The following is a 21,672-nucleotide window of genomic DNA, read 5'->3' as shown; positions in this document are numbered from 1 at the left end:
ATAAAAATATAAATTTGAGCTCTGGAAATCAAGATTAGTTTAATGTTTACTATCCTGATGCAAATTTGATTTCTCTTCCTGTCTACAGGAGGTCAGTTTAGGGGTAGTACAAAGGTTTGTGTTGACATCTGACTAACTGAAACAATATTTTGGCTAACAAGAGACTGTTTATTTAATGCCTCTCAGTTCATACATATAGCAGATCTTGTGTATATTATCCGTTTAATTTGCCTTCTGTTTCACATGTGAAACTGCAAGATTTATATTTTTATGACAAAGCTTTTCCCTCTAGTGAGAAAAATACAATGTATGTTGATGTAACTGATATGCCTTTCTTTAGTTAATGACTCCATAACTTAAATTTTCAGTGTAGCCAGAAGGAAAAATTTAAGACTGATATGTTACATATATATTTAATTTTTTTAATAAGCTTAAGTATCTCGACTGTGATCTGAAAAAGTGTCCAAAATTTCCACAAGCAAGCTGTGGAAAGCCTGGCAAACTGTAGAACCTTTTCTCTACCTTCCCATGCTGTTCATCCACATTCTGTGCCTCCAGCTCTCCTCGTGCAGCCCCATTGTCCAGGGTGCAGGAGGGTGGAACCACAGGCACCGAGCTGCTGGGAGGACATTCCCAGTGCCTGGAGTATCAGAACCGCTCAGAACACTGACAACGTTTTTGAATTTTGATTTTTGAACATTTTATTTAGCTGGCAGACTCCTCTGAAGTGAAACTTACTGTGTGCTCTGGCAGTGCTTGTTATGCATGGAGTAATCCAAGAACTCTACAAGTGATAATACAACAGGTCCCAAACATGGACCACTGTGCCATTGTAAGACAGCTCGTGTTTTAGAAAGACTTTTTCATACATTTGCACTACAATTAAAATTATGAAAATCACTGTAATAGCAGAATTCCTTGAGGGTAAACAAGTAAAACAGGATTTGCTTTGTTAATAAAGAGTGAAAAAACCCCAAGCAACTTCAATTCAAAAGCAAAAGCACACACACACAAAAAAAGGATCTCCAAAAAACCCCACCCAAAAAGAAAGTAAAGAAAGAAAAAAGATTGTGTGGTAAAACCTTGAGCAGCTTGTTGTGCTCTGAAGGTGTGCTGGGAACACGTTTGTCTAAAGGCAGGCGTGGAAGCATCCCGTCAGTGATACACACAGGCATGCCAGTTTGTGCAGGGCATTCTGACATACTCCTGTTTCTGTGCTGGCACCACAAAGACCATTTGTTGATCTGGATCTCAGACTATTGTAGCAAATGTGCAATTAAAAAGGGTGTGTGCTGGGGGAGGAGGCAGCATTGCTGGAGAGGAATCACTCCTAGTCAGGCTGCTAACCTAGTTTTGAGAGGTGCAGATTTACTGCTGTACCCTGGCCACCAGCTCGGTAAGACAGCTGGAGAAAGGACTAAAAAGCTTCCAAAAAGATAACTTGGTGGAGTTCCTGCCCTGATCCATGAAGTGAGAGGAGCAATGCTTTAAGACTGAGGGTGCAGCCTGGTGAGCCCTGTGCTGGAGCATTACACGAGTTCAGCAGCACCACATCCCCAGGGAAGGCTGCAGCCTCCAGGGCTGGCCCTGCTGGCTTCAGACCATGCACACGAAATGCTGGTTATTGCTGTGCTGTGCACAGAGCACAGCCTGGTGTCAGCATCCCTGGCCTTTCCTGAGGATGCTGGTGCACAGCACAACAGCACTGGTTCCTTGTGAGCAGCTGATTCTGCCTTGGAGAGCTCGTGCATCTGTACAGCAGGGCCTCTCTGGGACAGCTGGGGGAGTTTGCCAGGTCCTGAATCTGTGAGGAAAAGGGAAAGAGGAACTTGGGGAAACTGAAAAGTAAATACAGAAACTTCTGGTAACTGAATGAATCTATTGCTACAGGCAAATACCCCACCTAAAAACAGTCCCTGCCACCCAAATTTCATTCATCAAGCACAAGTTCTGTTGATAACGTTCTATACAGAACAATCCAATTAATGGACAGATTCCAATGCAGAGCAGCTACTGTTATTTTCTATTACAGATTTTCCATACCTCTTAACTTCTTACATTTTCCATTAACTGTGATTTAAGAACGACAACAAATATGTAAAAAAATCTGTTGTGTGTGCAGAAAAATAAAAATACAGAGTCAGAGAGACACTGATTTTTTATATTGTCTCTGTGTGTTTGGGTAAATGTTCTCAAAGTGCTCTAAGATGCAGCTTCCCAGGAATGTTTTCTCTAACCCCTCTGTTGTGGGTGGGCAATTTTGGGGGTTATCACCTTTCCTTTTCCTGCTCTCCCCTAAGTGGGACTTCCTTTGCTGTGGGCAGTGCAGCAGCTCTGCTCTGCTCTACTTGTCGTGTCCCATTTGCTGCCACCCCAATCAAAAGCAGGGCGTTTGGCACATCTCTGAGACAGCTTTTTTTTTCAAAAACAACCTTCCAAGGACATAACTCCACTCAGTGCCATTCCCGGGAACCAGGCTGCGTTTCTAAGCCCATTTGCTTTATGTGCTGCTTCCTGTTCTTTTCACATTCTCCTCTCTTTTGTCTTTTAAGCCTGAACTGTGGAGATTCTCAGGGCCAGATTAGAACTTTCCTTCCAGGTGAGATCAAAGAGGGTCTGTTAGAGGCCTGGTTGTCTCTTTTTCAGCTAAAAAAAAATAAAAATCAAACTTTCCAACATCTGCTGGAGCCAGCACAGATGTACATGCATTGTAGTATGGTAGAGGATTTAAGACAAATTTCTGAAGCCGTTCTCAACACCTTTCACTGCCCTTGATATTTTATTTGAAAGGATCTAAATGCCAAATCTTAGTTTGTGGATTATGACAGAAGAATTAGTCAGGCAGGCTCTTGAATTCCTTATTTCCAGCTGCTCTGTTCTTGTTGAGATACTGAAGCATATGAGCACACTGAGATCTGATTCATTATATAAGCACTGCAATGTAACTTCTAAAAAGTGTTCATTGATTATGGAATTCCACTGTTAAATTCAGAGTATAGCTCAGGATCTCATACTGTTAGCTGGGGAAAAACACTGCTCTCCTGAAAGTGTTATCCTATCTTGTCCACTTCCCATCGCTTTCTATTTCACAATGTAAAGATTTGCAGTGTCAGGGTCAGCTCTTTTAGGAGTAGGTAACGGATGTAGGATCTGCTGATGTCACAACTTCCACACAAAATTTCTCCTATTTACTATTTCTTACCTTTCCCCACTGCCATTTTCCTATTTTCCCCCTTTCCTTTCCTCTCAGGATTTGTATGATTTCTTTTGGATCCACATGGGATAATTTCCTCCTCAGCCCCCAGCTGTGTCCCACTGTCACACAAATGTCACACACCAATGGGATTGAATCTGTGGGGTTTGCTCTGAACAGGAGGAACCAGAACCATGCCACTGGTGGTGCTGAAACAGGCTAGTGGCACTAAAACACCCATCATGGCAATTGTGCCAGTGGTTAAAAGAAGGGAAAATACAGGCACAGCGTACGGAGAGCACTGCAGAGTCTGCAGATTGCATTTGGACAGGAAAGAGGAACAGGGCATGACAAAACTCTGACCTTACTGTCAGCGTAAGAGCTTAGCAGGAGGGAAGGAACGGAGCCTGAGTTAAGATTAAGGGAACCTTCAGGAGACAGACTGGAGAAGCAAAGAAAAAATGAAGTAAGAGATGGAATTTTGCCCTCACCTACACAGAGCCTTGAACAAGTATTTGATTTTAGTGCAGAGGAAAATGCAATTGGATGAAAGGATTGGAGAAGGTGGGCAAAGACACAGTGAGAGCAGCAGGAGCTTAAGAAAGCAGCCACGTCTGCAGGTGGTTTGGGTTGAGGAGGGCAGAGGAGGTGGCAGCAGCTCTATATTTATTTCTTCCCTGTCATTACAGGTCATGTGTGTGCATGTAATGGCGTTTCTCTCACAGCTTTTTCAAACCATCATCCTTGGCTGGTAGCATTTGTGCAACTTCCACATAAGATCAATAACAAAACCATGTTCCTGCAGGACTTCATAAAATCTCAGGAATGTCTCCTTTGCAAGGGTCGAAACTCTGCTGGGAAAAGACAGGATAGGCGTTTGCTTTAGCGTTTTTTTATTCTGTTGTTACTCTGTGGGAGTGCAGCATAAAGGGTGTTAGTTTGGTGACTGAAGTTCTGCAGATGGAAAGAGTTCTTCCTCCTATGTATGTTGTTCATTTGATAAATTTGTAGTTTTTATCAGCATTTGCTTGGTTGTACACTTCCAGAGGGGCAAAGCACAGACAGGGCTGGGAAAACTTAGGGAAATTCTAAGGAAATTCTTCTGATTCTGGAAAAAACTTGTTACAGCAGCTGAAAGTGCCCCAGAGTGGTGGCAGCTGTGGGTGCCAGTTAGTAAGAATATCCTCCAAAGCCCTCCAGGCCTTGTGGAGGGTACCAGGCTCTGCCCCTCTGACAGACACAGTGCAGCAAACCCTGGTGGCTGGGATGCACTCTGGATACTCTGGGGTTTTTCCACTGTGTTACCAAAATGTTTATGACAAAAATGCAAATGACAGCTGCAAGGCTTGCAAATGTACACGATGCTTTGAAGGGAAGTGTACTGTGTGAATTCCTTGCTCCAATTTATGCTCCCTCCTTTCCCCCTCAGGTACAGACTCTTGCAATTCTTCATTTGAGCCTTTAGCACATTGTGCCTCAGACTGCATAAGAAAGTTACTTCAAAGTTTTCTTTTGTGCACTGAACTAGATTTGTTTGTTTGTTCTGCAGCCAAATGCAAAACCTTCTCCAGGCAAGTTTAACTGAGGCTCATCCTTCTGGACCTGCTGCCATTGGGACTGACATCGTGCCCTGCTGTGCATGGGGATAAGAGGTGAGACACAGTAGCTGTTGTTACACACTGGGTTTGCTTGGCATCTGACAATAACTGGGTATTGCTTCATCAATGTTGAGTCTGTCAGTGCATGCTGGCAGGTGAACAGGATCATTCAGGCACAGAAAACATCTCAGCACAGGGTCCCTGGGCCTGGGCTGCAGCCTGGCACTTGTCACCTTGTCACCTTGTCACCTCAGCTCTGTAGCCAGCAGCAAACACAGGAATTGTGCAGCCACATCTGCCCTTTCCTGTCTCTCTCAGGCCCTGAGAGCAGGCACTCAGCTACAGCTGACTGGAAAGGGGCACTTGGCACAGGGCCACCAAATGGGTTGTTCTTCTGTCCTGCAAAAGAAAAGGTGTTATGGCAGCAGTTTGGTACAATGAAAATTTATATTTTTACAAAATGTTGGATGTTACAGTCAGAAGAAAAGAAATCTGTAAGAGGCTGTAAGTAAAGGAAAGGACTTATCAAAAGAAGCACAGTATGAAAGGAACTGTAATTTCAGTTGCCATTGATACTCATTGCTAAACTGGTGATAAACTCATCTGTTAAGGAAATAAATGCCAATGTACTTTTGTAATTTAAATGAGAACTTGTAATATGGAAAATATGCTTCCTGTTCAGATCCTTGAAGGTTTGCTTTGAAATGGGAGTCCCCTGTGATGTCTGTTTCATTTTCTTTTATTGTTAAAGTGTTGTGTCACTGATGACATTTCTGCTGAATGCTGCCCAATTATAACATTGAACATCTGCACAGGGACGTTATCTCCTCCCAGAGGGATTGTGGGAAACGAGCACATTGGTAAACACAAGAGTAACTGAAATTGTTTGTAGGAAATTCAGTCACTTTGCTGGCTGCCAAAGGTTGAGCTTTACTAACAAAACAGATTTTGCCTTTTATAGTCAGATCAAACATTAAGGGAAAGAAAGCTTTTATAATAAATATGAGGAAAAAGTTGTGGCTTGCACTGTACTTATAAAAATAATTTTCATGGGTGAGTGGGTGTTGGGGGGGCAATTTGCTTTGATTTAAGGTATGTGTTTGTAATATCCTTACTACATCATTTAGGGCAGCATTTAATGTATTCTTTCTGTGAAGTAAATGAAAATCTACTAAAATGCCCAGGATCACATACAATGGCATATAAATGTAAATGTCATATATTCAGTCTAAAGTTAAACCATATTATCTTGGTGCCAAGGTTCTGGATTTTTAACAATTCCGTTGATGTTTTAATTCCAATTATGGTTTTTGTGGTCAGACACTGAAATGATTATGCACAAAATTCCCATCCAAGTCGGTGGGAATCTCATGTGTGCAAGCTTTGCAGGCTCAGGGGCATAACCACCCACAGGCTATTTCCAGCAGAGCTTTCACCAGAACCCTTTCACCCAGACCTTCGCAGGGGAGGAAAGGAGGAAACAGGTGGAGCCTCTGTCTCCCCTGCTCAGTGTCCTTGGGGAAAAGGGGATGAGATGGGATCCATTCTTGCTTGGTCGTTAAGGTTGCCTTGATGAACTCAAATCATACTTAGCTACAGTAAAAGCCAAGAATTAATGTCTCCATTCCTGTTTTTATTTTATCCGTATATGTTGGGTTCAATAATAGCTTGTTCTGATCCTGGCAGTATTATAAATTTTGAATTATTCTCTTTAATTTCTTTCACTGACCACTGAAATGGTCTGCAGCAACATCCAAAATGCTCAATTTGAAGCGTCATTGCAGTGTTTAGGACTGTTGCTGTGGAATGTTGTTCCTTAATTCTTCCCTGTTAGCTTTTATGAGGGATATAGCCGTTGAAATGGGTGGGAGGGATTCTGTCTCACAGGAAGCATTCTATATTTTCTTAATGGCTAAATATCGAATGTCTCCTTTGTTTTGATTTATCTCAGCAATATATCTGTCTGCAGTTCCCCCTCCCTCCCCGGCCCAAAATGAATAGTTCTGCTGTTGAAATGAGAGAAAGTATGTTTCTGTGTCTTGGAAATAGAACTAAAAATACCTGCTTGACCTGTGGGCCTGCAGACAGCTCGCAGTGGTGGTTAACACAAGCCCCCTGCGGAGATCAAAGCCTGGCCCCATCCTGCTTGCAGCGCCGCCCTCAGTACCTTGTTGTTAGGCAAAAAGTGAGAGACTGCTCCCCTCTGCTGTGGAAAGGCAATGTTTATTTGATCTTGGCCCTCTTCTGAATAATTTCGCTAAATCTAATTGCTCTTGATGTTTTACCCAGTACATCATGGGCTTTTTCAGAAGTAGCTCTTTATGCAATGGGTGAAGCTTCAGAATACAGTAAGGACCACTTCAAATATCTCTCATCAAGGCAAAGAACTCTAGATAGATTACTGCAGATCAATCTGTATAAACCCTGCAGAAACACTGAGGCTCTTTTAAGTTAAAATGTGCTTTACAAAACCCTTATGCTGTGAAAGGTGAAATACTCCACAGTTATTAAGAGAGTTATCATGTGAAAAGACCTAGAGAGGGCTGTTTAATTCACTGGTTCCTGTCAATTTATGATGAAACAAAACATATTATTAAATTATTTCCAGGGTATTTATTACCGTGCATTAAGATTTTATGTTACCACAATGTGAACTTCCTGCATGTCCAACGCCAGCCCTGGCTCTGACAGGAATGCTGCTGTTTCTGCCATGTGTTGCTTGAGTGGAATCATGAAACTTGACTTCTACTGACTGTCATGAAGGGCTTTGCAGTGGGCTGGGACCTTTGGTTGCTGCTGACACTTCTGCTGCCATGCAAGAGACCTAAAAACTTTGCTGCACATCCCTAAGAGGTTTCCCAGTGAACCCATGAATGGGGATGACAGCTGGCAGGTGTTTTCCCAGTAGAAATCTCTGCCCACTGAAATTGTGCTCCACTGAAGGGTTCACAGTGTATGGTGCCACACCAGGTGATGAGCAGGTGTGGTGGGCAATGCCTCCCTTCCTGTGAGACTGGAGCAATTGGGAAATACAGGTCCTCTTCCAAAGGCTCTGCAGGTTTGATGGGTGACACAAGCTCTGTGCTTTCTGCCATACAGTTACTGAGAACCTCTCCTTGCTGACCCTCAAGCACCATGCAGGTATCCAGTATGACATTCCAGTGAATCCCTGTCTGGGTGCAGAGGGTGCTTTAGGCAGATTCAGACATGCAGGTGACAGATTGTCCCCCCTGGGCAGGAGGACACCAGCTGCTCAAGCACCATTTGTTCCTCCATTTCTTCTGCTGCAGTCAGAGGAGCTGCTAGGTGAGGTGGGTGTGGAGTTGGTTTGGGGAGGACAGTGATCAGGAGCCATCTCTGCAGCAGCAGGAGCAGCTGTCAGCCCCATCTTTCAGCAGCTGCAGGAGTAAAGCCACCGTTGGACAAGGAAGGGCTTTTGGTCCCTCCTAGAGACAGAAGTGGCTCAGCCCTGCCTTGGCTCAGACGTGGCTCATCCTCCTGTGTCCCCACGTTCTCTCACTCCATGGAGCTGCCTCCTGTGGCCTCTTCCTGCAGCCCCCAGCTGGTTATTGGCTGGCAAACATTCCCAATTTCCTGCTCTCTGAAGACAATCTACTGTACCTTGGGGCTTGATCAACAAGAGGATGGATGGTTTTTGTACCTGTGTGTGCTGTCAGTGTGCCTGGAGAGAGGATTCCATGTGGACGGGCACTGGGCCTCAGCTCTGGAGCAGCACAGCTGCCTGGGCTCTGCCTGTGCTCAGGGCTTGGAGCACAAGCAGATCTTTGCTGCTTCTGACCTCTGGGGAACAGAAAACTCTTCCCTGCACTGAGCCTGTCTATTTAATGAGTAAAGGATTCAGATCAATCAAAGAGAATAGCAGTAGGTCTGGAGGAATTCCCTAGGGCCAGAGGCAGCCTCTCCCATCCTTGTACACTGATTTGCTCCTGTCTCTTCCAGAAGAGCTTTCCCACTGCTGCTGGGGGCTGGACCAGGTTCTTCCTCTCCACTGCTCAGGGCACAAGCTCTGCCTGGGCTTGGCCTCTCTACAGGACTGAGTTTTGTTCTGAGGTGATGAAGTGATCCCTCCTTTACACTCCTCAGACTTTCACCTCCCCACTTTGCTTGATGAGAGATTTATAAAGACAGAGCTCCTCTAGTCATCATCCTTGGCATTTATTTCAACATTAGATAGAATTTGTTATTAAAATCATGACTCTGACACATTAAACCAAAGTTCAGTGTGAAAAAAGCAGCTTTATCTTATAAGTGTTATGATGAGTTCCTTTATTTCTTGGTTTTTCAAAGCTCCTCCCCAAAAAAACTTTTTAGTTTAAAGACTTTAAATTCAAAACATTTATTAATAATGTAAAGGGCTGCCTGCCACTCAAAAGCTATAAAGGAACTCTAAAATCAAAGTGAAATAGTTTCTTCATCAAAGCAAAAAAAAATCCAACTACAACTTTGGTACAAGCTTTGGTGGTGCTTTGCTGTGTTTTTCAGCCCTCTTAATAAATCCATACCAGAGCCAGTCCTCAACACACAAATTTGCAGTCTGTCTCAGCTGGTCACTGATAACCTGGATGGTACAAAGTACTACATTTTAAATTTTCTGGATTCTAGTTACATTATTGATTTGTATGTGAGTGTCAAGAAATCAATTATGCCCAGCTTTTTAAAAAGTCCTCAATTTCTGCTGCTTTAAAACATGGGTTACCTGGGGAGAAACACCTTCACTCACTGAAAACCTGCAGCTTCCAGAGGGCTCTTAAGGACTGAGCACCTTGCTGGGTTGGAACTGGTGCCTTTGAGAAATACACACTCGATCCTTGTGTAAAACGTCTCAGTCGGTGTTGGCTGAGTGGTGAGAGCACCTTTGAGCCAGGTGAGCACTGATGGGCACAGGAGAGCTCAGCCTGGCTCAGCCCGGCTGGGAGCCACGGCTGGGGCAGCTCCTGCCAGGATCGGGCCCCACAAAAACCAAGTTAAGGCAACCTCGGGAGAAAGGGGGGCTGGCAGAATGTTCTCCCTTGGTGGAAACCAGCTCATCTTACATTTCACTACTGTTTGTTTGCTTTGCAAAGGGGGCTGGGGATTTTCACCTTGTCCTTAGGGCAGCAATTTGCTCACCTTACACCTTCTAGTACTGAAAACATTTGTTCAGATTACTGTGTTTTCACTTGATTTGTTCTCTTGTTTCTATAGAGGTTGCTTTTACGTAAAATCAAGTATGATTATTGGCACAATTTGTTCTGCACTATAGATTATATCAATCTGCCTGGGACATACAGTAGAAAATTGGGGTTTTTTATGTTGCCTGAGGTGCTGCTCCCAGGAACTTATTGGGAAGATTGCTGGGATAAGTCAGAACAGCAACAAAACAAGGAAACAAAAAAGCCCAAGTGAACCAAACACCCAAACCCTGCCAACACATAGCAATTTTGAGATTTAGGTTTTTTCCAGAATATCCTTATTATAGGAGAGTTTAGGCCACATCCTCACTGTGCTGAATAAACTGGGTAGCGGAGAGGAATCTCCTGGCAGCATTTCAGTCACAGCACTTCCCTCTGAACTCATGGAAATACAGAACCAAGGCTGTTATGCTTATAACCGCATTCAAGAAAGTACTAAAGATTTTGAAGTGGTTTTTTAATATTTATTTATTTTTGTGCATTATGTCAGACATATCACCGGGAGCTTTTTATGCAATAACTAAATTCAAATGCTGAGGCACTTTTCATATAATTCTGTTGTGAATGGTGACATAAAATACTTTTCAGAATGGCTGAAAACATCTATTCTTTAGGTCCAGCAACAGTTAAACTCCTGGCTGGCACTTTGTGAAGACATTTTTTAATTTGTGACTCTCTTTGTGACCTGCAAGAAGAGTGGAAACCATCAGAGTGAATTTCCAACACCAGGCTTCCTGTTTACATTGTTCAGGGGTAGTTACAGCTTGTTAACATGGACTTGCTGTTCATGGCTAATGATACAATGGAACCATCTCTGTGCAGTTCTCAGCCATTTAAAACTGTCGTAAAATAACCCAAATAATGGGATGATCAAAGCAGTGCAGCCGGCTCTGCATGAGAGTGTGACTGCAGCATTTGCAACCATTACTATGGAGTACTGTAAATATATTCAGAGTACTACAAAAGAGATATTCAGGTTACAAAAACTGCAGTTCAGACCAGGATAGAACCATAAAATAAATATTCAGCTGTGCTTGAGGTCCTTGAATATTCCCCTAAACGCCTGTGGGTGAGTGCTGTGATGTGCCTGATTCCCAGTGAGCAGGTACCCAGCACTTGTTTGAGAATGAGGATTCATTAAAGCATCTCAAATCATGCACACCAAAAGGGAGATACAAAGAATGATTCGAAGCCTTTGCTGGGTTTTATTGTTTTGGTCTTTTTTCTCCTTCCAGTTGGCTGCTTAAACCAGGTGATTTTGGCTTTCTTTGTGAGAGCTGTGGTCCATGTGCTTTGCTGGCTCTGGATGATTTCAGAGTGTGTTCTATTTTCCACAAAAAGCTTTTGGTTGTCATTGCACAGAGTGTTGCATAAGTCAGTGATAAATCAAATGAATATATTTTAAAAACTAAGCATTAGGAGGTTTTATAGTTTAAAAGAAATCACAAAAAGCACAAGGGCTGACTTTTTATCACCTCTCCTTTGAGACCCAGTTTATTTCATCACTGATGTGAAGCATGTAGTACAAAACAAGATGACCTGTTTTCATCCCTGCTATAATTCCACTCCAGTAAAAAGCCTTATGCCAGGAATGAATTTGTCCCTATGTAAAAAAGGGCTTCACTCCTCCCAAGAGGAGACTGGAACTGGATTCTGTCTGTTTTCATCAAGTCTCTTTATCTCACATCAAGGGGAGCTGATTGAACAGAAGGAATTCCTAATATGAGTCACTTGTCATTCAAGCTCTTCTGGTTGAGGATACAGCAGTTCCAGCTTTGTTTGGCACAGCCAAAATCACCTGGCTGAGCCAGCCCAGCCACTGAGTGTGGAGCTGGCAGCTGAGCCCCATGGGCTCTGTGTCTGTGTGTGACAACCCCTTCTGGAGGGCTTTGAGATGTGAATAGAAATAAACCTCAATTACGGCGTTTCCTTCTAAACACACTCGGTGTTTTGGGATGGATCTTCCACGTTTCACTCAGCAAGCACTCCAAACCAGGCTGCAGCAGCATCCCAGGAACACAACAAGGGAAGCAGGGCTTTTAGATTGTAGTGAGCCTTTAGATGGAGGAGTTTTGGATTGGTATGTACTCCAGAACAGAACTGACTGTATAGATCTCTCAGCAAAGAAATAAAGAAATTACACTTATTTTCTAGGCACCAAAGTGAGGGGTACTAAAATGCTTCACTAGCTTTTATATATATATATATGTATATATATAGCAATTTTATAGCTATTTTACACTACAGGGGAGTTTGCTTCTCTAAATACATGAAGGTCTTGTAACTTTCTCTGGATCTTATCACAAAAATTCTTCAAATGTAACTTACAGGTAGACTTTCAGTTTAATTTCTGCCCACCAGTAGGGGAAATGTTCAGTAGAGGCAGAGAGCAGCTTTTTTTTAAACGGTCATACAAGAGAAGCAAGAGCCAGGAAATCTGTAACATGATTGCAGTCATTTTCCTTGTCACTTTTCCATTGTTTTCATTTCTTGGTGTAGTGAGAACCCTTCCCAAACCCTCTGAAAAAAGCTGCCACTGCTGCTGGCCAGAGTCAGGCACTGTCAGTGTCTGAAAGGGACTTTGCTTAAAGGCACTGGGTAAGAAGAACTACCAAAATGTTCAGTCCTGTAATTTATTTCAGGTGGAGTTCGGGAATTTAGAGGGAAAATAAGTTATCTAAATCAAGCTGGGGTGATAAATCCTGTAGGTTTGTAATAGATCTGGGTATTTTTTGTGTTTTCCTTGAGAAGGGCACTGCGAAGTGCAGATGTGAGGGTCGTTATCTCAATGACCCTGCAAAGTCTGGGCAGTCCCAAAAGCTTTCTCACACAGCCTAACTGTCCTGGGAGAGTCTACTTTGCTGTTGAGGTATAATGCCAAACAAATGCTTTTCATTAAGGATCTGCATGATACAGGATCCGTCTGAGAAGAGGATTGGGCCTTTGAAATGTAAACAAAGTGGCTCCTCAAAGTAACATCCTCTGCCTTTAATTGAATCTGCCTTGAAAACAGCACTTTCCTTGGCAGAAGAAAACAAACTTTTACTGGCACACTGCTGCACCTCTCCAGCGTCTACCTGACACATTGCTATCACGGGGGCTTGAAGGAAAATGGATGGTTTTTCCTAAGTGCTGTAAGCCTTATGCTGCTGCCACAAGGCTGGAGCCCAGCTGGGAGGTGCCGAGGTGTGAGCAGGAGGGTCTGACCAGCAGCAGCTCTGCTGAACATCCCCGGTGGCCTCTGCAGCTCCACCTGCTCAGTGCAAGCCGAGCACCCCCTGCACCTCGCAGCTCACGCACAGGCACCAAGGCCAAGGCTCTGGGTAATTCTGATTTCACCACCCACGCCTGTCCCTCAGCTCAGCCCTCAGGTTATTCCAGTGAGGAAGACACAGCAGGGCTGAGGGGATTTTTCTGCTCTGTCACTGTCTGAGCCTTGGCTACCAACAGGTATTCAATCCCTGATATAGGAATAGATATTTATGGGGATTTTTCTGTACAATCACAGCTTTACAGATCTAAAAATAACCAAGCCCAAGTACTTGTACAAAATTATTTTACAAGATTCTGTCTGTACCTTATGACAAAGAAGTACAGATGTTAAAGATAGGATGAATTCAATTCTTTTTGCTCTGGAGACCAAAAGTTTAGTCTCATCATCTGAAGTTTTCTCTTTTGTGGGGATTTTTATTCAGTGTGCAGTAAGTGCTCCAAGCTCCAAGCCTTGGTGAAGAATGTGTTTTGACTAATTTCAGTTTTATGGGTGTCAGTTAAGAATACCATGTGTGTCTCAATGTCAGAAGCTGCTTCTTTGTACTTTGTGGCCTCATGGTTCACATCTTGTCAGAGCAGGGGTGGCTTTGTCTGTCTGAGCTATGTCTAATGTTTATTGGAGATTTTACACCTGGACCATGAAAGCTCCCTAACAAACGGGGGCTGATTTCAAGCACAACATCCTCAGAATTTCTGTTTGATTCTTAGGCTCCTGCGTAAGCAGCAGAAGGGCACATGCCAAACCTGACAATGAATTCAAAAAACCATCTAGAGCTAAACCCAAATCTCATACGTGTAATGGGAAGGGATTTTCCCAGCATTTTCTTTCTGCTCACTGCCATGGTTTACATCCTATTATGGATGGGAATGTGCTTTCCCTTTCCTTTAAGTATGCAAAGTCTTGGTAGCAATTTTCTACTTTTTGGTAGCTTTGTACTAAACCCAAGAGCTTTCGTGAACAGATTGGGAAATCAGTTTGTGATTTTCAGGTGACCCTAAACTGGGAGTGAAGCAGAATCCTTGCTGTGTATTTCTTAGAGGTGTGTGCAAAGGCACTCCCTTGGATCATTGCTGGCATTCTGGGGGCATCTCTTTTTGGCTGGGAATTCAAACAGTGAAAGCCCCCAGAAAACAGAGGGTTCTTAGAGAAAGGAAATAGAAAATGCCTGAACATTGACAGCACAGTGGGAAGCACTGCCCAGGAATCCCTGCCTGGCTGGGGGAGCAGGAGCAGGCAGGAGCTGGACTCTGCTGAGAGCTGCTGTGTCTGTGAGGGAGCCTGCCCTGGGGCAGGTCCTCAGTGCTGTGCCTGAGCAGCCTGGAGTGCCCTTGGGCTGGGCACTGCTCCCTTCCCTGCTCTGCTTGCAGTGCCCTTGGTGTCCCTGCTCCCTGCTCTGCTTGCAGTGCCCTTGGTGTCCCTGCTCTGCTTGCAGTGCCCTTGGTGTCCCTGCTCCCTTCCCTGCTCTGCTTGCAGTGCCCTTGGGCTGGGCACTGCTCCCTGCTCTGCTTGCAGTGCCCTTGGGCTGGGCACTGCTCCCTTCCCTGCTCTGCTTGCAGTGCCCTTGGTGTCCCTGCTCCCTGCTCTGCTTGCAGTGCCCTTGGGCTGGGCACTGCTCCCTTCCCTGCTCTGCTTGCAGTGCCCTTGGTGTCCCTGCTCCCTGCTCTGCTTGCAGTGCCCTTGGGCTGGGCACTGCTCCCTTCCCTGCTCTGCTTGCAGTGCCCTTGGTGTCCCTGCTCTGCTTGCAGTGCCCTTGGTGTCCCTGCTCCCTTCCCTGCTCTGCTTGCAGTGCCCTTGGTGTCCCTGCTCCCTGCTCTGCTTGCAGTGCCCTTGGTGTCCCTGCTCTGCTTTCAGTGCCCTTGGTGTCCCTGCTCTGGGCAGGAGGGCAGCCCGGGAGGGTTTGCACTGCACGGGTGGGCTCAGCACCCTCAGGTGGTGCCTGGCACTGCCACAGCCCCACAATCAGCACACAGTGAGGCCCAAAGGCAGCACTTTGGTGTGGTGTTCCTGGAAGTGCTCCATGGAAGCCCAGCTCTGAACCAGAATACCTCCATGGCCAGCTCTGTGCATGCAGTGGGGGAAGGGGATGATCAAAGGAGATGATGATCAAGGATCTTATTTCTCTGCCTTATCTAGTTCTTGTTGCTACATAAATAATGCAAATATAAGTGCAGTCACAGGGATCCCAGTCTTCCCTCAGCTATGAATATATTCTAATAGATTTAGTCAATTATAACAAAGATACAAAAATGACAGAAGTCTTTCTTCATTACAGCAGAGCTTCTACAACAATTAAACAGCTCCAGTAAACCTAAATTCTCCTTTGAAAGGTTTATTGTATGAACACTAAGCTTTGTACCATTCTGGGACCTGAATTAAAACCATCCGTGGGGCAGTGGCATTTCTGGGTAGGAATGGGAAGGTGGGCAGCTTGAAAAGAAAGAACAAAGTCCTGGTTCCAGTGGCTTTAATTTGTTAAAGGTCTTGTTAGGGCTATAAAACTTTACCAGGTACTGTAGTTGCTTAGTTTAAGGAGGGAGGTCTGGTCTGGCCATTCATACCAAGAGGTTGTTTCAATTCCCAGCCTTGATCTTTATAGGCTGTCGTGTATTGAGCTGGTCCTGGGCCATGAGTTTATTGAATATTTCGAGAGTTTGAGGTTGCCTTTCCTTTCTGCCTTGGGTTTTTAGTAACTACTGGAACCTGAAACAGTTCAATTGGATCTGCAGCAGCATTTTGTATATTCTTTTGGAAGAGAGAAAAGGTTTTGTTTTCTTTTTCTACCATGTAATAATTCAAAAGAACAAAGCAGTCAGGAAGCACAGCATTTTTCCCCTTCTTCTAAGCACCATCTCCTTCTAATAACATGCTTAATATCTCTAGCATTCATCAAAGGATTATTTAAAAGAAACAGAGCCTGTAGGTGTGATACTAATTACATATGTGAAGATGGATGTTATGCCAGGGCTAAATGTCTGGATTACTGGTGATGAATGGGAGAGGGTAAGGCAAAGCCAAGGCCACACCAGGAAAACTCTACACCTCAACTTGCTCTTTGCAGTTGCACTCCCAGGGTTCACAAACAGACATTTGTCACACTCTGAACGGGCATTTAGAGGCTCTGAGCTGTGGGCAGTTCAAGGAAATGCAGAGACCCTCATTTCAGCAGCTTTGGGCAAAGCCCACAGGCACACAGCAGCACACAGGCAGGTAGACACAGCCTGATGAGGCCAGTTCCTCAGCAATTGGCTTTTCTGGGATAAATCTCAGTGTGGAATGTCTCAGAAGGAGCATTCTGCCCAGAGCCATGCCCACAGGTGTAGTGCTGTGACCTGGTCCTGCCTGCTCTCCCAGCTCCATGGATGAGGAGCCCTTTCCTCTGCAGTGAGTGTGCAAATACAGCAGAGCACCTGGCCAGGAGTTAGCCTCAGCTTCCACAAGTGCAGGAGCTTGCAAGGTGCTTCTCATCCCGAGACAAAAATCCAACAAACTTTTGGAGTTTTCCAGGAACTCTTACAGATTTTGAAATCAGTTCACAGGCAATTAGAGCAAATAGAAAGAGAAATCTCAGAAAGCTAATGAGAAAGAAAAGGCAACTTCAGAGAAGTTCATCCGTGTCCTTTGGAGTGCTTTCCTAAATTCATGCCTTCTACAACTGCTCTGGCTTCAATGAACTTACAGAAAAAGGAACTTTGAGCCATTGTTTAGTACATCTTGTGGCATCTTAAGCTGCCACTCTGGTTCTCTTATCACCTGTGTGTAAGGAATCTGACAGTCTGTGTTTAAAGTATTATTAATAAGACTTTTAAATTACACTTGTGCTTGAATGAACTAAATGCTCCCACATGACAAATTGATATGAATGGTTTTAATAAACAGAAAATGAGAAGTAGGCTCATCTGTCCCTGGGGGCTTAGCTGGCTCCATTCATTCTTCTTATTAAATCTTGTCTGTAGGGCCCTGTTGTGTGCACTGACTGATCACCTGGCTCACCCATAAACCTGGGGCTCCCCTGTGTTTCACAGGGCAGGGGATCCCAGGCTCAAAGTATCTCCAACAACAGAACCCATTAACACAGACTCCATGCACCAAAACTTTCCCTGCCTGCACACAACTGTTTCTCAAGGGAGGCTGGACAGCAGCAGATGAGTCAGAACTCTCACAGCTCAGACCATATTTTGTCAGGATAAAATGCTTCCAGCTCATTCATTTGGCAAGAGATTAGAAGCAAAACAAAATTAAGGCCACGCTTCTTTTATTTCCCCCTTAAAGAACCCCAAAATAACCCAAACACTGAAATGTAATAGTAATAAAATCAAACTGAACTATAGAAACAAGAGCAAGTATTCCTCTTTCCCCTGTTACAGATATCCCCCACTACTTAATAGCAGGCTTTTGTTTGGAATGAATGCTATAAAGTTTATGACCTATGTCAGCAAACATTCATCATAAGAGGAAAGAAGGGATGTGTCTGTCCTCTGCTTTACCTTTGACAGAGCATTTTATAAACATTTGTTCTAGAATTGAAAGAGAGATTCTGCAGGAGTACCTGGGGCAAGTAGAAATGGGGAGGTGATGGCAACTGTATTATTTCATTGCTTTGAAATGGTAAAGTAAAACTGAAATTAAGTAACCAATCTGATGGTAAATGTGTATTTACTCCAATAACATAAACTACCATCTAACTGACTTCAAGTTGAATTTTTAATAAACCCAAAGCCAAGGACAGTTAAAAAATTAAAAGCAAATTCTAGAGCCCATAACTGAACAAAATTAGGTTTGCTGGAGCAACTTCTCATTTATGTCATGGACTTTGAATGGTTGTTTTTTAATATATTCTGTTTTTCAGACAGAATTTAAGAGGGACCCTTTTTCTCATGGTGAAATTCTTCACTGTGCATCACTTTGGCATTACTCAAAAAGCTTCAGGGGTGCCCAGGCCTCGTTCAGGCCCCTGCAGAGATGATGGGAATTTTCAGTAGGGGAGTTGTGCCTGACCTCCAGTAGACAATTTTGGGTAATGAATTGCATACTTGGGGTCTCCTGTCACATCAGCATGGATGCACATCTGTCACTGCCCAGAGGGTGAACTGTCCCACCCAGTGAATGAGCCAATGCTGGTTACAGGAGGAAGGTACATGGTAATGACCTCAGGTATTGGTCTAAATATTGATCCCATCAGTGACTGCTGGTAACCATGGGAACTATTTTGATTCCTTAAGTCTTATCCATAGATTAGGGCAGAGCCACCCCTTTTCCTAGAGGTTATCAGAGATAAGCATCTGTCCTAAGCCAAGCATCAGTGACAGAGATGTTTGTGTGTGCCCAAGAGCTCCTCTGTGGCCTGGGAGGGAGCTGCATGCCCTGCTTTTCTGGCTCTGCCACTCACCCTTGAGCCGTGGGCTCCAAAGCTGCATTTGAACATCACCTCTCCAGCTACAAAGTGCTGACTCTGTGTAAGGCAGCAAGAGTTCTGATGGGGACTTCCATGGCAGCAGACTTGGCCTTTTTTGTCTGAAAGGCATCCCAGCTCCTCAGAAGGCTCCTGCTCCTGGGGCTTGCAGGGCTTGGTTCACACTTCCCTTGGGTCTGCTCCTTTATTGTGCTTGGACAAAGAAAATGTCAAATGCTATGAAGTCAGAGATTTAGTATTTTACACTTTAACATTCTCATTATATGTGGGAGCACTTAATGAAGCAAGAGGCAGAAAGCAAGAGTATCAGGCAGACTGAAAATAAGTAGCTTGAAATAATAATCATTGGGAGTGAGTACTTTGATATTTGGGTGGTAGTTTGCCAACCAGTACAATGGAATGTTACAATGGAAAAGATTACATCAAGATTGTTGTCACAATGTCTGATTGCTATTTGTGTGTAATTGAAGGAGTAACCTAATCTTCTGTGCTAACACACATCAAAAAACAAGGAATCAGTATTGCCAAAGAGGGCAGCTTTATAATTTCCAGACTGTCCTTACAGTACAATTTCTGTACAAACAGCCATTCACTCTGTGGATAAAGTACAGGTTCAATACAGCTCATTTGTCTTCTCTTCAGGACTTTTCTCCACCAACCTTCTGTATATCCATTAGTTTCATGTTCTTTATCTGTGTATCACCAGTAGTTGACGGATGCCATGTGACACAATTTATTACACCCTTGTAAAGAGATGTAGTTCAGTAAATTCTTGGTGAGATAAATGAAACTGCACTTTCAGAGCTCTGTCTGTGCAAAGTAGTGACCAACTATTTTCAAAACACTGTCCTGCCCTTTTTAAATTATATTTACCAGTCCAAAGCTGCAAACCACTTTAATAAGCATGACATAATCAATCCCAGACTAGCAAGAACTTCAAGTATCTACAAGTAGCTCACCCTTACCAAAAGACCCTGTAGGCATTTTGGTGCCTGACACATGTGCACATAGGTATTTCTTTATAAAACACACATGGCTGGACATATGTTCTAGGCATTTATGTTACAGTGTTTAGGTAAACATTTAATTCAGTTAGCCTTTTTGCTGTTGATGTATAAACAAATCTGCATCCAAGAACAGGCTTTTCATGGACAAGGGCTGAGCAGCTCACTTGGGGAGTTAAAAAAGAGCTGGAGAGGGCTGGCCTTGGGTTTGAAAGGCTGAGCATCACTTGTGGAGTAAAAAAGAGCTGGAGAGGGCAGGCCTTGGGTTTGAAGGGATGTCCAGTGTGTGTACACAGACAGGGGGATGCTGCAGTGCTCCAAACAGAGCACCTGTACAGGTGGGACACACGCTGCCCTGAGCATCCACACTGGCACCGTTCCAGGAGCAGCAGCAGTGCTGCTGTGCCCCCTGGGTGCTGGGGCTGTGCAAGCAGTGTAGGGGATTGGCCAGGGGATTGTCCAGGGGACTGTCCTGGGCATTGATTGGCCAGGGGATTGTCCTGGGCATTGTCCTGGGCATTGTCCTGGGCATTGTCCTGGGCATCGATTGTCCAGCGGCTGCAGGAGCCCGGAGAGCTGAGGGAGAGGGCACAGCCTGGCACAGCCTGGCCCAGCTGGGCAGACAGAGGAGGCTCCCCCCGCCCAGCAGGTACCCATGGACCTGTACAGAACCTTCCCCTGGCCCTGAGCAGGGAGCTCTGAGAGCAGGCTGGCACTCCCCCCAGCAGGTACCCATGTGTACAGAACAGCCTTCCCCTGGCCCTGAGCAGGGAGCTCTGAGAGCAGGCTGGCACTCCCCCCAGCAGGTACCCATGGAGCCTGTACAGAACCTTGTCCTGGCTCTAGCAGGGAGCTCTGAGAGCAGGCTGGCACTCCCCCCAGCAGGTACCCATGTGTACAGAACCTTGTCCTGGCTCTAGCAGGGAGCTCTGAGAGCAGGCTGGCACTCCCCCCAGCAGGTACCCACGGACCTGTACAGAACCTTGCCCTGGCTCTAGCAGGGAGCTCTGAGAGCAGGCTGGCACTCCCACCAGTGGGAACAAAGCTGCAGCAGCCTGTCAGCTGCCCCGGGCCATCCCGGGAGAATGAAGGGTTGAAAGGTGTGTGTGGGGATGATTCATACACCTGAGGCTTAGACCAGGTGCTCTGCAATTAACTGCATTAACCTGCAGCTGGAGAGAGTTCAGAGCCAAGGTTAGCTATTCTCAGTTCAATTGGTTTGAAATCTGTACTGGGGATTATATTCAGTTATTTGTATGGCTGGAGGTTTTTTGTTTGGTTTTTTGGCTTCTTTTTCTGTCTGGTTCTGCTGAGAGGATAAAAAAAAAGGGCGTGCTGTCTGTATGTTGAGGTCTAATAATATTTAATGCAGAGTATACGGCAATTCTCCTTCTAAACTTAGAGGGAGGAACCACAAAATGACATTTAAAGTTAGGATGACATTTATTTGGAATATCCACTGACTTGGGGTAGGTGGAGGGAGAGAGACGGCTTTGAAAAGCAGAATGCTTACAGGGATAACCCTTTTTCAGTTTTACAGAACATGGCAGGGCTTAAAAATGTGCCTGCCTTAGCACATGGACAGACTACATGATCTCTTTTGAAATCTGCACAGGATCTTTTTACCCGCTGGGTTTAATTTCAGAATCCAGTAGAGTCATTAAAGAAAATAAAATTATGTTTGTTCTTTCATCTGGAGCACAGAGCAGTATCAATTTTTCATTCCCTCCTCCTTTGCATTCCCACTTTCAAAAAAAAAAAGATGTATAGATGGAGGAATTCACCCTATAGCTCCCCTAAAATCTCTGGTCTCCAACAGCTGCTTTGAATTGATTTTGTATACATGGTTGCCTAATGTGTGCAGCATGTCACAGTGTTCTGTGCTCTTGAACAGGAGATTGCCAAACTCAAATGTATGTGTGCTGAACTGGCAGTGAATCTGGCAGTGCCTTCCCAAATGTCTGAGTTTTCTGATCACTCTCATGGAGTATGGGGCATTCC

General features: G+C 44.6%; 1 long non-coding RNA gene across 1 annotated transcript in view; it reads left to right on the top strand.

The window, feature by feature from the left end:
- Positions 1 to 4,764: 4,764 nt before the first annotated feature.
- LOC139598465 (uncharacterized) overlaps positions 4,765 to 21,672 on the top strand; it is a 66,877-nt gene continuing 49,969 nt past the window's right edge. The window contains exon 1 of the long non-coding RNA XR_011681882.1: positions 4,765 to 4,845. This is a non-coding gene — a long non-coding RNA (uncharacterized lncRNA). The remainder of the gene's footprint in view (positions 4,846 to 21,672) is intronic.

This window comes from Agelaius tricolor, unplaced genomic scaffold (genome assembly GCF_023055355.1).
Source record: "Agelaius tricolor isolate 1412-34295 unplaced genomic scaffold, bAgeTri1.0.p SCAF_20, whole genome shotgun sequence".
NCBI classification, from domain to species: Eukaryota; Metazoa; Chordata; class Aves; order Passeriformes; family Icteridae; genus Agelaius; species Agelaius tricolor.
This window is presented reverse-complemented; position numbering and strand designations above follow the sequence as displayed.